Below are 13,272 nucleotides of genomic sequence, written 5' to 3'. Positions count from 1 at the left end.
CAAAGTAAATGTAAACAAACCCTATATTGCCTCAAAATATGGATGAAACCCCCCTATGTCCTTGCATCAATAGCTCTGTCTATGAATTAGAGAGTGGTTACATTTGTCCAGGCCCATCCCTCAGCTTGTTAACACACACACACACACACACACACACACACACACACACACACACACACACACACACACACACACACACACACACACACACACACACACACACACACACACACACACACACACACACACACACACACACACCTCTCATACTGTGCATGTAGACATTCACATACACGCATGTACAACCATGCTTACACACACCAACACACACACACTCATAACCCCTCCTCTTTCTAATAGCCTCTTCGATGGGATTGGGAGATCAGGGACCCTCAAACCAATTACACTACCCTGCAGTAGCCATCTCCACATGTCACACAGACACACACCATCCCCCACAGACACCCTACCTCAGGCAAACTCAATCCTGGGACAAATTGCTTTTTTACCAGTGTCAGAGAGGCTGGGTTATAAGAGGTAACTGGAGTGTAACCTAGTAGGGTCTGGGCCTAAATCAATTGGAAAGCAGAGTTAGATACAGGTAGTTATTTCTTCAATGTACACTCCATCTGAGACTCTTTGGGACCGATCCAGAGTTAAACAACAGCAGACTGTATACTGTACCTGAACTCAGGGGCGCAACTTTTGTTTTAGAAGTACGGGTGACATAACAGTCTGATAAACACTCCAAACAGCCTACCCGGCCGATCGGAGGCATCCGCATGGTCCTATGGTCCTATGGTCCGCATGCCTCGTTTTGTATTACATTCCAATGATAAAACTGTAGGGGGATGCAATTTGTGAAAGTTGTGTACCTGCCTGGACTAAATGGGAACTTTCTATGGATCGTCTACATTGGTCTTGTTTTTTTCCCAGCATGGTATATTATGAAACCAATCAATTAGTTACTTTTCGCGTAGTTAAATTTACATTCAAGTAATTTATTTTGAGTGAAAGATTCAAGGTCTCTCTGTTCACAGCTCTGATATCGTAGCATGTGATCACTGTCAAAGAGATTGATGATGACATAACAACACCATATAGTTGATCTCACTCCTCTTAGATTCTATTGTTTTAGACATCTGTTGTGTTTGGTTATTTCTTTTCAACTCTTTCATTGGCTGTTGTTTCGCTCGTACTTCTTTCATTTCTTCGGATAAGATGGCGCTAAAAGATAGGGCAGCCGTGCTTCTAGCTCCTAAGCAACTCTGCAGTATTTTTTATATTTTTTATATGTTATTTCTTACATAATTAGCCCAGAAATGTTATGGTGTTATTACATACAATCGGGAAAAACTTTTGGATATCGGAGTGCCGGTAACTCACCAGCATTACAACCAGGAATACGACTTTCCCGTATTGGATCTTTTGTTCGTACCCCCCAAATCAAACTTTATTAGTCACGTGCGCCGAATACAACAAGTGTAGACCTTACCGTGAACTGCTTACTTACAACAGTGCAGTCCAAGAAGAGTTATACAAATATTTTCCAAATTAACAGAAGATAAAAATAATAAAAGCAACACAGTAACATAATAATAACAAGGCTTTATACAGGGGGTACCTGTACCGAGTCAGTGTGCGGGGGTACAGGTTAGTTGAGGTCATTTGTACATATAGGTGGGGGTGAAGTGACTATGCATAGATAATAAACAGCGAGTAGCAGCAGTGTACAAAACAAAGGGGGGAGGGGGGGGGGGGTCAATGTAATAGTCCGGTGGTCATTTAATTAATTGTTCAGCAGTCTTATGGCTTGGGGGTAGAAGCTGTTAAGGAGCCTTTTGGTCCTAGACTTGGAGCTCCGGTACCGCTTGCCGTGCGGTAGCAGAGAAAACAGTCTATGATTTGGGTGACTGGAATCTCTGACAATTTTATGGGCTTTCCTCTAAAACCGCCTATTATATAGGTCCTTGATGTCAGGAATCTTGGCCCCAGGGACCAGGGACCCAAACCAAATCTTTTCAGTCTCCTCAGGGATATTGACAAATACACAGATGCCGTGACTGAGTTTATCAGGAAATGTTTAGGAGATGTTGTACCCACTGTGACTATTAAAACCTACACAAACCAGAAACCGTGGATAGATGGCAGCATTCGTGCAAAATTGAAAGCGTGAACCATTGCATTTAATCATGGCAAGGTGACTGGGAATATGGCCAAATACAAACAGTGTAGGTATTCCCCCCATAAGGAAATTAAACAGACACAACTTCAGTACAGAGACAAAGTGGAGTCTGAATTCAATGGCTCAGACAAGAGAAGTTTGTGGCAGGGTCTACAGACAATCACGGACTACAAAGGGAAAACCAGCCACATCGTGGACACCGACGTCTTGCTTCCAGATAAGCTAAACACCCTTTTCACCTACTTTGAGGATAAAACAGTGCCACCGACGTAGCCAGCAACTAAGGACTGTGTGCTCTTCTTCTCTGTGGCCGACCTGAGTAAGACATTTAAGCATGTTAACCCTCGCAAGGCTGCAGGCCCAGACAGCATCCCTACCTGCGTCCGCAGAGCATACTCAGACCAGCTGGCTGGAGTGTTTACGGACATATGCAATCTCTCCCTATCCCAGTCTACTGTCCCCACATGCTTCAAGATGTCCACCATTGAATGCAAAGGTAACTGAACTAAATGACTATCGCCCCGTAGTACTCACTTCTGTCATCATGAAGTGCTTTGAGAGACTAATCAAGGATCATATCACCTCCACCTTACCGGCCACCCCAGACCAGGGGGGGGTAATTCCTGTCCTCGGGGGCCTGGTTGGTGTCACAGTTTTGCCCCAGCCCCAGCTAAAACACCTGACTCCAATAATCACCTAATCATGATGTTCAGTTTAGAATGCAATTTGATTCATCAGCTGCAGTGCCTTGCAAAAGTATTCATCCCCTTGGCATTTTTCCTATTTTGTTGCATTACAACCTGTAATTTAAATTGATATATATTTGGATTTCATGTAAGGGATATACACAAAATAGTCCAAATTGGTGAAGTGAAACCAAAAAAATAACTTGTTTAAAAAAATAATTAAAAATTAAAAATTGAGAAGTGGCGCTTTCATATGTATTCACCCCCTTTGCTATGAAGCCCCTAAATAAGATCTGATGCAACCAATTACCTTCATAAGTCACATAATTATTAAAATAAAGTCCACCTGTGTGCAATCTAAGTGTCACATGATCTGTCACATGATCTCAATATATATACACACCTGTTCTGAAAGGCCTCAGAGTTTGCAACACTGCTAAGCAAGGGGCACCACCAAGCAAGCAGCACCATGAAGACCAAGGAGCTCTCTAAACAGGTCAGGGACAAAGTTGTGGAGAAGTAAAGATCGGGGTTGGGTTATCAAAAAATATCAGAAACTTTGAACATCCCACGGAGCACCATTAAATCCATTATTGAAAAATGTAAAGAATATGACACCACAATATACCTGCCAAGAGAGGGCCGCCCACCAAAACTCACGGACCAGGCAAGGAGGGCATTAATCAATACACTCCACAGAACTGGGCTTTACGGAAGAGTGACCAGAAAAAAGCCACCGCTTAATGAAAAAAATAAGCAAACACGTTTGGTGTTCGCCAAAAGGCATGTGGGAGACTCCCCAAAACATATGGAAGAAGGTACTCTGGTCAGATGAGACAAACATTGAGCTTTTGGGCCACCAAGAGGGGTTGGAGAGTTATGCATGCTCAAGTTCTGTTTTTTGTCTTCTTTCTTGTTTATTTCACAATAAAAAATATTTTGCATCTTCAGTGGTAGGCATGGTAGGCAAATCAAATCATATAACCCCCCAAAAATCTATTTTAATTACAGGTTGTAAGGCAACAAAATAGGAAAAATGCCAAGGGGGATGAATACTTTTGCAAGTCACTGTATGTTTGCCAGGGATGGATAAAAAGTGTGACACCAGTCAGGTTTCTTCTTCTCCATGGCACTAATCAGGTGTCTCCTTCTCAGGAGTTGCCCACCCCTGCCCTAGACCCACTTCAATTTGCTTACCGCCCAAATAGATCCACAGACAATGCAATCCTCATCGCACTGCACACTGCCCTATCCCATCTGGATAAGAGGAATACCTGTGTAAGAATGCTGTTCATTGACTATAGCTCAGTGATCAACATCATAGTACCCTCCAAGCTCATCATCAAGCTTGGGGCCCTGGGTCTGAACCCTGCCGTGTGAAACTGGGACCTGGACTTCCTGACGTGTCGCCCCAAGGTGGTGAAGGTAGGAAAAAACACCTCAACACTGATTTGATTTGACACAGGGGTCCCACAAGGGTGCGTGCTCAGCCCCCTCCTGTACTCCCTGTTCCCCCATGACTGTGTGGCGACGCACGCCTCCAACTCAATCGTCAAGTTTGCAGATGACACAACAGTAGTAGGCCTGATTATCAATAATAACGAGACGGCCTACAGGGAGGAGGTGAGAATCCTGGGAGTGTGGTGGCAGGAAAATAACCTCTCACATGTCAACAAAACAAAGGAGCTGATCATGGACTTCAGGAAACAGCAGACGGAGCATCCCCCTATCCAAATCGACGGGACCACAATGGAGAATGTGGAAAGTTTCAAGTTCCTCAACATACACATCACTGACAAACTGAAATGGTCGACCCACACAGACAGTGTGGAGAAGAAGACACAACCTCAGGAGGCTGAAGAAATGTTGTTTGGCACCTAAAATTCTCACAAACTTTTACAGATGCACAATTGAGATCATCCTGTTGGGCTGTATCACCGCCTGGTATGGCAACTGCACCGCCCGCAACCGTGCACCACACTCTCCAGAGGGTAAACTACCTGCCCTCCAGGACACCTACACCACCCGATGTCACAGGAAGGCCATAAAGATCATCAAGGACAACAACCACCCAAGCCACTGCCTGTTAACCAGCTATCATCCAGAAGGCGAGGATAGTACCGGTGTATCAAAGCTGGGACCGAGAGACTGAAAAACAGCTTCTATCTCAAAGCCATCAGACTGTTAAATAGCCATCACTAGCACCTTAGATGCTGCTGCCATATGTACATAGACTCTCATATGTATATTTAAGCAATAAGGGCTGTTCTTACGCACAACGCATCGCAGAGTGCCTGGATACAGCCCTTAGCTGTGGTATATTGGCCATATACTACAAACCCCTGAGGTGCCTTATTGGTATTAAAAACGTGCTACCAACGTAATTACAACAGTAAAAATAAATGTTTTGTCATACCCGTGGTATAGGGTCTGATATACCACGGCTGTCAGCCAATCAGCATGCAGGGCCCCGAACCACCCAGTTTATAAACTGTATTATATTTTATTCTACTGTATCTTAGTCTATGCCGCTCTGACATTGCTCATCCAAAATATTTATACATCCTTAATTCCATTCCTTTACTTTACATTTGTTTGTATTGTGTGTGTTGTTGTGAAATTGTTAGATATTACTGAACTTTTGGAGCTAGAAACACAAGCATTTCACTACACCCGAAATAACATCTGCAACATGTGTATGTGACCAATACAATTTAATTTGATTTGTTTTACTGAAAAGTGTGCCGCGGTTTAACATTCACTTTAAGTAGGGTTTGATTTGATTGGATCTTTCAAGGTCTACAGACAGGTTACGTGTGTGTGTGTGTGTGTATGTGTATGTGTGTGCGTGTGTGTGCATGCGCATGTGTGTGTGTGTGTGTGTGCCCGTGTGTGTGTGTGTGCGTATGTGTGTGTGCGTGTGTGTGTGTGTGTGTGTGTGTGTGTGTGTGTGTGTGTGTGTGTGTGTGTGTGTGTGTGTGTGTGTGTGTGTGTGTGTGTGTGTGTGCGTGACTACAGACTAAGTGGTGAAGAGGATCACTCTGATCTCTGGTATGTTTGAGAACTATATTTTATTTATTCTTGATGCTCTCTCGCTCCTTTTTCTTTTGACAGCTTCTCTCTCTCTTTCTGTCTCTTTTTCTCTTTCTCTCTCTTTTTCTCTTTCTCTCTCATTCTCTCTTTCTCTGTCTCTCTCTCTTCCTTATTCCCTCTCTCTCTTCTTCATTCCCTCTCTCTCTTCTTCGTTCCCTCTCTCTCTTCTTCGTTCCCTCTCTCTCTCTCGCTCTTCTTCGTTCCCTCTCTCTCTCTCCCTCTTTACTAAGCCCTTAAAGGAATTTACCAGATGTGTTAAAGAAAAAAGTGTGAGGACAAAAAAAGTCAAAGTACATTTTCTTCCAAAGTGCATAGGACAGCCAAAGCTGAGTTCAAAGGTCAACATAAATGTAGACACCATAGTGATGCATAAGACATAATAACTGCATAGTTGCATATCCCTTCTATAGTAAAACATTTCACTGCCTATTTTTATTTTATTTTATTTCACCTTTATTTAACCAGGTAGGCTAGTTGAGAACAAGTTCTCATTTACAACGGCGACCCGGACAAGATAAAGAAAAGCAGTGCGACATAAACAACAGCACAGTGTTACATGGAATAAACAAGCATACAGTTAACACAATAGAAAAAAAGAAAGTCTATATACAGTGTCTGCAAATGGCATGAGGAGGTATGGCAATAAATTGGCCATAGTAGCAAAGTAATTACAATTTAGCCGATTAATACTGGAGTGAGAGATGAGCAGATGATGAGCAGATGACGGTGTGTAAGTAGTGATACTGGTGTGCAAAAGAGCAGCAAAGTAAATAAAAACAATATGGGGATGAGGTAGGTAGATTGGGTGGGCTATTTACAGATCGACTATGTACAGCTGCAGTGATCGATTAGCTGCTCAGATAGCTGATGTTTAAAATTAGTGAGGGAAATGTAAGTCTCCAGTTTCAGCGATTTTTGCAATTCGTTCCAATCACTAGCAGCAGAGAACTGGAAGGAAAGGCGGCCAAAGGAGTTGTTGGCTTTGGGGATGACCAGTGAAATATACCTGCTGGAGCGCGTGCTACGGGTGGGTGTTGTTATCGTGACCAGTGAGCTGAGATAAGGCGGAGCTTTACCTAGCATAAACCTGTAGATGACCTGGAGCCAGTGGGTCTGGCGACGAATATGTAGCGAGGGCCAGCCGACTAGAGCATACAGGTCGCAGTGGTGTTTGGTATATGGGGCTTTGGTAACAAAACAGATGGCACTGTGATAGACTGCATCCAATTTGCTGAGTAGAGAATTGGAAGCTATTTTGTAGATGACATCGCCAATGTCAAGGATCAGTAGGATAGTCAGCTTTACTAGGTTAAGTTTGGCGGCGTGAGTGAAGGAGCCTTTGTTGCGAAATAGAAAGCCGATTCTAGATTTGATTTTGGATTGATATGTTTGATATGAGTCTGGAAGGAGAGTTTACAGTCTAGCCAGACACCTAGGTATTTGTAGTTGTCCACCTATTCTAGGTCAGAACCGTCTAGAGTAGTGATGCTAGTCGGGCGGGCAGGTGCGGACAGCGAACGGTTGAAGAGCATGCATTTGGTTTTGCTAGCGTTTAAGAGCAGTTGGAGGCCACGGAAGGAGTGTTGTATGGCATTGAAGCTCGTTTGGAGGTTAGTTAGCACAGTGTCCAAGGAAGGGCCAGAAGTATACAGAATGGTGTCGTCTGCGTAGAGGTGGATCAGGGAATCACCCGCAGCAAGACCGACATCGTTGATATATACAGAGAATAGAGTCGGTCCGAGAATTTAACCCTGTAGTACCCCCATAGAGACTTCCAGAGGTACGGACAACAGGCCCTCCGATTTTACACACTGAACTCTATCTGCGAAGTAGTTGGTGAACCAGGCGAGGCAGTCATTTGAGAAACCAAGGCTATTGAGTCTGCCAATAAGAATACGGTGATTGACAGAGTCGAAAGCCTTGGCCAGGTCGATGAAGATGGCTGCACAGTACTTTTATCGATGGTGGTTATGATATCGTTTAGTACTTTGAGCGTGGCTGAGGAGGTACGGTGGGATTCGAAATGGTCAGTGATATGTTTATTAACTTGGCTTTCAAAGACTTTAGAAAGGACACTTTTCTGGTGTCCTTTGACAGCTCTTTGGTCTTGGCCATAGTGGAGTTTGGAGTGTGACTGTTTGAGGTTGTGGACAGGTGTCTTTTATACTGATAACAAGTTCAAACAGGTGCCATTAATACAGGTAACGAGTGGAGGACAGAGGAGTTTTTTAAAGAAGAAGTTACAGGTCTATGAGAGCCAGAAATCTTGCTTGTTTGTAGGTGACCAAATACTTATTTTCCACCATAATTTGAAAATAAATTCATTAAAAATCCTACAATGTGATTTTCAGGATTTTTTTTCCTCATTTTGTCTGTCATAGTTGAAGTGTACCTATGATGAAAATTTACAGGCCTCTCTCATCTTTTGAAGTGGGAGAACTTGCACAATTGGTGGCTGACTAAATACTTTTTTGTCCCACTGTATGTACGGGTCCAGGTTTTGCAGCTCTTTCAGAACGTCTGCGATCTAGATTTGGGTGAAGGAGAAGCTGGGAAAGCTCGGGCAAGTAGCTGCGAGGGGTGCGGAGCTGTTGGCCGGGGTTGGAGTAGCCAGGAGGAAATCATGGCCAGCCGTAGAGAAATGCTTCTTGAAATTTACGATTTTCATGGATTTTGGAGTTAGAGCAACAGGATGCAAATTTCTGTTTGAAAAAGCTAGCTTTTGCTTTCCTGACTGCTATTGCAGTCCGTCGCAGGATGTTTCTGTGCTGGTTAAGGGCAGTCAGGTCTGGAGTGAACCAAGGGCTATATCTGTTCTTAGTTCTACATTTTTTGAAAGGGGCATGCTTATTTAAGATGGTGAGGAATTTTTTTTTAAAGAACGACCAGGCATCCTCGACTGACGGGATGATGTCAATATCCTTCCAGGATACCTGGGCCAGGTCGATTAGAAAGGCCTGCTCACAGAAGTTTTTTAGGGAGCGTTTGACAGTGATGAGGGGTGGTCGTTTGATCGCGGACCCATAGCAGATGCAGGCAATGAGGCAGTGATCGCTGAGATCCTGATTGAAAACAGCAGAGGTATATTTGGAGGGCAAGTTGGTCAGGATGATATCTATCAGGGTGCCCATGTTTACAGATTTAGGGTTGTACCTGGTGGTTTCCTTGATAATTTGTGTGAGATTGAGGGCATCTAGCTTAGATTGTAGGACTGCTGGGGTGTTAAGCATATCCCAGTTTAGGTCACCTAACAGAACGAACTCTGAAGATAGATGGGGGGCAATCAATTCACATATGGTGTCCAGCGCACAGCTGGGAGCTGAGGGGGGTCTATAACAGGCGGCAACAGTGAGAGACTTATTTAAAATTAGAAGCTCGAACTGTTTGGGCATAGAACTGGAAAGTATGACAGAACTTTGCAAGCTGTCTGCAGTAGATTGCATCTCTTCCCCCTTTGGCAGTTCTATCTTGACGGAAAATGTTGTAGTTGTTATGGAAATCTCAGAATTGTTGGTGGCCTTCCTAAGCCAGGATTCAGACACGGCAAGGACATCGGGGTTGGCAGAGTGTGCTAAAGCAGTGAGTAAAACAGACTTAGGGAGGAGGCTTCTGATTTTAACATGCATGAAAACAAGGCTTTTTCGATAACAGAAGTCAACAAATGAGAGTGCCTGGGGACACGCAGGGCCTGGGTTAGCCTCCACATCACCCGAGGAACAGAGGAGGAGTAAGATGAGGGTACGGCTAAAGGCTAGCAAAACTGGTCGTCTGGTGCGTTGGCAACAGAGAATAAAATTAGTAGATTTCTAGGCGTGGTAGAATAGATTCAGGGCATAATGTGCAGACAGGGGTATGGTGGGGTGCGGGTACAGTGGAGGTAAGCCCAGGCACTGAGTGATGATAAGAGGGGTTGCATCTCTGGACATGCTGGTTATAATGGGTGAGGTCATCGCATGTGTGGGAGGTGGGACAAAGGAGGTATCTGAGGCATGTACAGTGGGACTAGGGGCTCCGCAGTAAACTAGAACAATGATAATTATCCTAAACAACAGAATACAAGGCATATTGACATTTGAGAGAGACATAATGCGAGGCATAAAGCAATCACAGGTCTTGATTGGGAGAGCTAGCTAAGTCAACAACGGGTAAGACAACAACAGCTAATCAGCTAAGTCAACAACAACAGGTAAAATAATGATGAGTGGGCAGAGAGGGTTGGTTAACTACACACAGGGCCTATACATTACACTAACTGTACATTATACTGAGTATACATTACACTGCCTATACATCACACTGCCTATACATTACACTGCCTGTACATTACACTGCCTGTACATTACACTACCGATACATTTCACTACCTATACAATACACTGCCTATACATTACACTACCAATACATTACACTACATTTGAGTGTCGATTTCTGCTGTTGGCTTAAGAACCTTCACATTCTATAGATGAATTATGAAGTGATTCACACACGCCCAGACGCACACACACACAAACACACACACACACACACCTTTCCCAATCAGCCAGTGTTAATGTCTACTGGCTGAGGGTCTCAGTAGGGTCTCAGTGCGGCCTCAGTAGGGTCTCAGTCGAAGATCAGTAGGGTCTCAGTAGGGTCTCAGTAGAAGATCAGTGGGGTCTCAGTGGGGTCTCAGTAGAATATCAGTGGAGTCTCAGCAGGGTCTCAGTAGAAGATCAGTGGGGTCTCAGTAGAAGATCAGTGGGGTCTCAGTAGAAGATCAGTGGGGTCTCAGTAGCGTCTCAGTAGAGTCTCAGTATGAGCACAGTAGTAGCTCAGTAGCGTCTCATTGGGAGCTCAGTAGGGTCTCAGTAGAAGGTCAGTGGGGTCTCAGTAGAAGATCAGTGGGGTCTCAGAAGGGTCTCAGTGGGGTCTCAGTAGGAGCCCATATATATATATATTACCAGACACTGCTTCTTATTCTACCACAGATTCAGAGTAGGCTCAGTGGTGTATGTGTGTGTATGTCCGAGAGAGTGTGTTCCTGCTTGATACACTAGAGTACCGTCCTTGATGAGGACTTGGTGGTTCCAGGGGAGTGTCCCAGTTAACAGTTGATATTAACCTCACAATGATGTTCTAAACACTCCTGAAGCCAACTTGAACTAATCCACCCCACTGCTGTCGTTGCCTTGGGAGCAGTTTATTCACATCTCATCTCTAGGTTATTTTGTCCACCTCCAAAACACTGGGATGTGATGCTCTTGTATATGTAGCAACTCATCTTCAATTCCAGTCCAGACACAGCCAGTGCATTTCAGCAGAGAATAGCACCAGTCCACCTGTTTACACCACTTTCTCTGCTAGTGTCATTGTGTCTGATTGTCCTGTAAACTGTCATTGTGTATGATCGTCCTGTAGACTGTGTAATTGTGGCTGATTGTTCCTTAGCCTGTCATTGTGTCTGATTGTCCTGTAAACTGTCATTGTGTATGATCGTCCTGTAGACTGTGTAATTGTGGCTGATTGTTACTTAGCCTGTCATTGTGTCTGATTGTCCGATAGACTATGTCATTTTTAAATCACATTGAAATTGAATTGATTTGAGTTGACATTTAGTTGAAATTTAGTTGAATTGAGTTGAATGTACAGGACATCATGATAGGACATGCTTTCAGAACAGCTCCCGACCATGTAAAGCATTGTATGGGTTTCTGTCCTTACAGCCACACAGTAGATGAGTGAAGACGGAAGACAATGCATATGCATTCATCATTGTTCATTTTTGTCAGTCAAAAGTTAAACTTGATAACTTATTTTTGGAGTTGCATAAGCACAATGGCCAATATATTGTACGTTTTTTTAGACAATCATCTATGCAAATCCACATTAAAAAAACATGCGCTCATTCGTACATTTTCTGATAAAAATCTCTGTAGCCAAATACAGAGGTGGGCAGAACATCTTGATGTTGTGTTTTTGTTTACTCACTGGCTCTTAGTCATTCCAGAGAAACAAACCAACCTGTCAACACAGGTCTGAAGCAGTCCGTGTTCAGTAAGTTAACCAGCAGATGTGGCCCTTGGAGGCCCTATCTATTTGAATGTGTGTGTGTGTGTGTCTGCATGTTTGTGTGTGTACACTGATAGTCATGTAATATAATGGATGCCTACTGGGTTTTGGCTTCCACCTGACACTTCTTCTCCATCTCCCCAGATAAAATAACAGATGAGGGGATGAGAGGGGGGAGAGGGCCATTAGTACTATGAAAAACAAAAACATGTTTTTGATCTGATGTGTGAGTGTGTGCTCACTGGTTTTAGTTAAAAAATGAACAACCCTTATCAAAGCCATTATGGAGATGTGATAGTTGGTTAGAGATTGAGAAAAAAATAACACTGCTATATTTTCTCTCCTGTAAACTCAACGCTTTTGATCGTTCAGAGCCCTGTTAAGTATTGTTAAGAGCCCTGTTAAGTATTGTTCAGAGCCCTGTTAAGTATCGTTCAGAGCCCTGTTAAGTATCGTTCAGAGCCCTGTTAAGTATCGTTCAGAGCCCTGTTAAGTATCGTTCAGAGCCCTGTTAATTATTGCTCAGAGCCCTGTGATGTATCGCTCAGAGCCCTGTCGAGTATCACTCAGTACTAAGCTATGTGGATTTGTTTTAAGAAGGTTATGCCGAGGAATATTTAGCTCTTTGATTTTAAATTAAAAGGCCTGATTATGTGCTGGAATAATTTCTTAATAAGATTTGTTTAATTAAGTTGGTTATCCTACCCAAATGAATCTAAGAGGTGCACCATAAGGGTTGGATATAGAGAAGTCCATGAAAGTATTCAGACTCTTTGACTTTTTCCACATGTATTTTACATTTTTAGAGTTTTATTTACATTTTAGAGGGTAGATCAGTTTTAATATTGCGGATAGATTGTAGCTTCCATCAATGTAATTGTCTGCATCATTTCCATTCCCCAATATATTTTTGGGGTAAATATACACTACCATTCAAAAGTTTGGGGTCACAATTTCCTTGTTTTTGAAAGAAAAACAATTTTTTTGTCCATTTAAATAACATCACATTGATCAGAAATACAGTGTAGACATTGTTAATTTAGTAAATTACTATTGTAGCTGAAAACGGCTGATTGTTAACTTTTTGTCAATAGGGGGTGCTGTTAGCATTTTTTTTTTTTTGACGTTGCCAAATTAAACTGCCTAGTACTCAATTCTTGCTCGTACAATATGCATATTATTGTTATTATTGGATAGAAAACACTCTCTAGTTTCTATAGCCGTTTGAATTATGTCTCTGAGTGGAACAGAACTCATTCT

Source organism: Salvelinus namaycush, chromosome 32 (assembly GCF_016432855.1).
Source record: "Salvelinus namaycush isolate Seneca chromosome 32, SaNama_1.0, whole genome shotgun sequence".
NCBI classification, from domain to species: domain Eukaryota; kingdom Metazoa; phylum Chordata; class Actinopteri; order Salmoniformes; family Salmonidae; genus Salvelinus; species Salvelinus namaycush.
The sequence above is the reverse complement of the archived record's forward strand: the minus strand, read 5'-3'. Positions refer to the sequence as shown.